Source organism: Astyanax mexicanus, chromosome 3, assembly GCF_023375975.1.
Source record: "Astyanax mexicanus isolate ESR-SI-001 chromosome 3, AstMex3_surface, whole genome shotgun sequence".
Lineage (NCBI taxonomy): Eukaryota > Metazoa > Chordata > Actinopteri > Characiformes > Acestrorhamphidae > Astyanax > Astyanax mexicanus.
The window spans coordinates 9,364,381-9,370,380 of NC_064410.1; positions in this window are offsets into that span (position 1 = coordinate 9,364,381).

Sequence of the window (6,000 nt, forward strand, 5' to 3'; positions counted from 1 at the left end):
TTACATTAATTGTGTGTTCTGGGTTGTGTATCAGGCTGGGGGGTGTTGTGATCTCTGAGTTTAAAGGAATAAGGTGGAGAAATTCTCTCTTCCTGCTAAAGCCAGACTGTTCAGCCAGACTGTTCTCAGATCAGCTCCTTTCTCCAGATTTAGGTCCAGACTCCAGCCTTCAGGATGAGGTACTGAATCATCTCAGCTCAATCAGGATGGATCATGCCTGGATCCAGTCTGGAGTCACTGAACACATGAGGCAAGGGTCCAGTAAATCACAGGGTACAACACACAAACACACACACACACACAGTTTAGCAGAACCAGTTTATCCAGCATGATCAGTTTAGTTTATGACATGAGGAGAACACTCTGCAGGTCAAGACAGAACAATAATAAATAAAAAAAGAATATATATATATATATATATATATATATATATATATATATATATATATATATATATATATATATATATATATATATATTGAGCCAATCAGAATATAGATCGCTATAGATTGTTAGGCACAAATGAAGAACTGCGCGCAACCACCTTATATATGAATTTTACCAGTTGCAAGGAGCATTAAAGCCTCTCCACTGAAATACTGCATTATAAAGAAGTTTCAGTTTAGTTCTCCAGCACTGAGATCTGCTAACTGCGCTAAGCGCTAGCTCTTTTGCCATTCAGAGGCAAGGGTGTTAGAAGTATTCACATTAATTATACTCAAGTAGAAGTATAGATATTGGGGTTTAAAATACTTTTGTAGAAGTTAACAACTCAAACCTTTTACTTAAATAAAAGTATAAAAGTACTGCTTTTAAAACTACTTAAAGTATAAAAGTAAACTGTAAAAGTAAAATGACCTTATAAGCAGAATCCCCCCCCAATGACTAGTTGACTATAAGAACTGAAATGGTGCTAAAATGGTCTTGAGGGATGTTTAAAAAATATTTTACAGACAGACTGACAGCATCACACCTGTCCTTACTACATGCTTTACCAACCAGCTGTACACTGTAGCTTTGCACAATAAAAAATCTATGGCTTATGAATTTCCAGAGTCATGCGGTAAACAAAACAGAAATATGTTGCTTTGATGCCAGTGTTGTCTCTCAACGTTTTCTTAGCCAGCTTAGAACCTAGAATGGTTCTTTAAGGATAAGCCGAACTCACACGCAGCTAATGGTGAGTAATCCAGGTCCAGAAATTAAAAATCCATCCCAGGGATTAGGTCCTGAGCCATCCAGGCAATTGTGATGGATTTTTACTTTTTAGACCTAGATTACCCACATCCAGTGTTCTCAAGTCTCACGCTTTGAGCTTGTGACACACGCACCTCAGCGAGTTCACATGCCACACATGGTATTTCTCACACTTGCCAATCCATCGGCTGTATATTATAATGTACTCTCGTTGAGCCAATCAGAATATAGATTGCACTGTTGTTAGGAACAAATGAAGAACTGCGCGCAACTGCAACTGCTTTTTTAAATTAGATGGTGAATTTCTGAAAGCCATAAGCTTGTGGTGTTTCCGGATGGCACAATTTATCTTTTCTTTGTTTTGACCAGCTGGAATCAAATAAAGCCAGAATGAAATATGAGTAACGAGGCTATTTAAAAAAAAAAATGTAAGTAGTAGAAAGTACCAATAACTGGGGAAAAAAGTAAGGAGTAAAAGTAAAATGTCCTCAAAAAAAAGTATAGATACCCAAAATTTCTACTTAAGTCAGGTAACAAAGTATTTCTACTTCATTACTTGCCACCTCTGTTCAGAGGTTAGTATTATTGGACAATAGCCTGCTGCTAACCCCGGCTAGCACTGCTGGAGCAGCATTAGCGCTAGCTCTTTCGCCACTTAGAGGTGAGTATTATCGGCCTGTAGCCTGCATGTTTATCGTGTTTAAACAAGCTACATGGGATAACTTGCTAGCTAATATCGCCCTTGCTTACCGGAAGTCTCAGGGTTTCTCAGTGTACTGCTGTCTAAGCTTACTGTAAATAAATGAAAGCGCTTTTCTCACTACAACAAACAATTTTAAGGAGAGAAATCTTCGTAGATGAACATCTATTGTTTATTTGACTTTAAAAGGAAAACGTTTTTTAAAAGCTAGATTTGTTTACTTAACTTAGCTTAGCATTACCTGCTGAATTAGATGAAAAACATTTTTATTTTCTAGGTTGCCATATAGTCTGAAAAATACAGTACACACTTCTCTCTCTGATGAAGATTGACAGGTTTCTGATTGGTCAGATTCATACAAACCATGGATGGAATTCACCAATTACAGATGAAAGGCAAATAAAGGACACACAGGAAGAGGCTAAGACTACTGGCTTTTAGATGAATAATTTATAATTTTTATTGATATGTGTGTGTTATTCTAAACGGATCAGAATACAGCAGTGAATGAGCTCTAATGGTGTCTGGATCACAGTGTAACAGAGAAGGGTGATGTTCTAACTGCAGATCTTTAATTATGTTCAGCAGGAACCAGAGGATCTGAAACATAATTACCCATAATTCCCTAAGAAATCAGAACGATGTCAGCAGCATTATGGGTAAGAGTCCATCTCTATCAGTACTGTGTAAATGTTGTTTTCTTCTTCTGCTTTTCTGGTATTTTCAGTAAAACATACATTACAGAATGTAAAATATGATTTTAAAAGAAAAAAAATATTATTATTATTATTATTATTATTATTATTAATAATAATAATATTATATAAAGTTATCATAATTCATTTTTTATAGATCAAGAAGATGAGATACGCAGAAGAAATAGCATGGATTACCCTCCTTTAAGTAAGTGCTGCCGTCACTGGACCAGATTCATAACCTTTATTTTATAAACGGATACATGAATCAAATTTATAATATCTTTTCCTGTTTCCATCAAATGTGGCGCTGTTCCATTACTGACTCACAAACTATGAATCCTGACCTAATATTTCAGATATGATTCAGTGTATATCATCAAAATGCCTACATTTAAAATTGTATTAATATATATTCACCCTAATATGAAACTGTAGCTCCTCCTCCTCAGTGTATATCATCACAATAACTACATTTAGAGTGTTATTAATATATATTCACTATAATGAGAGACTGTAGCTCCGCCCACCTCAGTGTATATCACCACAATACCTACATTTAGAGTGTTATTAATATATATTCACCCTAAAATATTAATAAAACTCACATTTAGAGTTTTAATGTACATTCACTCTAATGAGAGACTGTAGCCCTGCATCTTTAGTGTATATCACAATATCTACATTTAGAGTGCTTTATATATATATATATTCACCCTAAAATATTAATAGAACTCACATTTAGAGTTTTAATATACATTCACCCTAATGAGAGATTGTAGCTTTACTTCCCTAGTGCATATCACAATACCTACATTTAGAGTTTTATTAATACATATTTATCTTAATATATTAATAAAACTCACATTAAGAGTTCTATTAATATATAATTACCATAATGAAAGACTGTAGCTCCAACTCCTCAGTGTATATCACAATATCTACATTTAAAGTTTTATTAATATATATTCATCCTAATGAAAGACTGTAGCTCTACCCTCCTCACTGTATATAACAATACCTACATTTAGAGTTTTATTAATATATATATATATATATTCACCCCAATTAGAGACTGTAGCTCTGCCCTACTCAGTGTATATCACAATACCTACAATACAGGCCAAAAGTTTGGAAACACCTTCTCTTTTTCAATGCGTTTTCTTTATTTTCACGACTATTTACATTGTAGATTCTCACTGATGGCACCAAACTATGAATGAACATGTTGAGTTATGTACCTAACAAAAAAAAAAGGTGAAATAACTGAAAACATGTTTTATATTCTAGTTTCTTCAAAATAGCCACCCTTTGCTCTGATTACTGCTTTGCACAATCTTGGCATTATCTGTAAATTTAGAAAACAGATTGAAGTGATGCGGGAGTCCCTCCGCTGTGTCTCTCTCTGTGATCCTGGAGTTCATGCTTTTCTCCTCGTCCTCCCTGAGGGACGTCTCACTGATGAAGATAAAGGAGAACTGGAGAAGATCCAGAACACATTTAGCTCCAGGTTCACCCATCACACCATAACTATCATCCCTACAGAGATCCAGCAGGAGGGGGCGGAGTTAGATGAAGATACGAGGACTTTCACTGAAACCTGCAGAGGAGGATGTTATATCTTTGGCTCTGTTCCAGATGTGTCTGGGTTAATAGAGAGAGTTCAGCAGCTGCTGATGGAGAATAATGGAGATCCTTACACACCACTGATGTTCCTTAATGGACAGGTTGAGACGCAGCTTAAAAGATACAAGAATGAACTATCGCTAACACTGGAGCAAAAGATCCAGAGCTATTCAAGAGGTAAGAATGTTAGTAAAAAAAATGTTGTAAAGATTTAAAGTTCACTTTACTGCCACTCAGGAAAGAGTTTAAAAAACAGTTATCACAGTTAGCAAACAAAACCCAGCAGGCAGAAAAAGGGCAATGCCAGGCATTGTGTTCCACCCAAAAGTAATACAGCAGAAAAAAGCAGAAACTGTTCAAAAAACATTCATTTTTCATTTTGAAAGCAACTTTTGGCAACAAGTCATAGAGGCTTCATGCTGGGGCTTTCTTTCACTTTCTTATGTCTAGTGTTATAGAGAGTTATTTCAAACAAGTGAGCAGCTACTACAGTTACTACAATTACTATAGCTCCTTTCACAGAGGAAAATCACTGAACCCAGCATCTCCTCTGATACTGAGGAGTAGCAACAGACAGCCACAGAGCTGTGCATGTTTATAACCACCCCAACCCTGTCTGTCTGCTCCTTTTTTATCCTCAGTTCAAAGCTATATCTGACCAAAACACAAACTGTATACTATTTAATCCCACTCTGCACACACCGCGTTAGCACGGTTAGCAGCTTATGCTAATACTGCTTGAGTGTTGGTACTGTAGAACTGAACACAAACTCCTGTATAACGCTGTACTACAGCGGAGTGGCTTTACTGCTCCATAAAATCTAACTGGTAAAACTCATACATAAGATGCAGCAGATTATAAGCCAAACTGCAAAAAATACGGTATGCTTTTTTTTTTGAGTGATTTGTAAAACACGTTTACCCACAGCATAGAGGGCTTTTACAAAATCTCAATGCTATCAACATACTATTTAACACAACTTGAACCTAAATGTATAAAATGATGTGACATAAAGTGGTCACTTGCTGCTCATCCAACACTTCTCAGCTTTCCCTGTTTTATCAGAATAAGTTGATGTGGGTGCGTGCGTTAGAAGTAAGTAAGCAAATATAAATTATTATTGATGCTAATTGATTGCCATCGCTCATCATTCTCATGTAAATGAGCTAAGGAGGTGGGGACAACACAGAGAAGGGGTGCCGCTTTCGTACCATATCATAATTGGTTCAGTACACTGTGTATATTGAATACGATGTATAAGATGGACCCACTGGGAAAATGTCTGCTCTGCCAGATTATCTGTCCAGCTCTGACTGATTTATGTAATGATGTCATATATACAGTATATATATATGCATACAAACACATTATATAATTTAATGATATTTAGCAACTTTAATTTCATAAATGTTGCTATAAATCACTATACATACTGGGGTACAGAAAACTCACGGTTTGGTTCACACCTCGGTGTAAACCCCAGAGTTCGGTACATGGAAAAAACAAAGAGGCTGGGTATTCTCTTTAGCCTCACCTTTATTAACTTCATAAGAACAAAAGACATTTATTATAACCATGTTTTGTTTTTTTGGGATGGGATGTTTTATTAAATGCGTTAAACCAGGGTTTTCTCTTACTGCCGTCATGAGCGGATCCATCGGATCCATCTTTTGAATCTTGTTGGATAAAACTATGAGCCTGCATGTACACACATGCAGTGCGAAATAACATTGCTGTTCCTGTAAATTACCTTCACAGCATAAATGAGCAGGTCAGTTTTC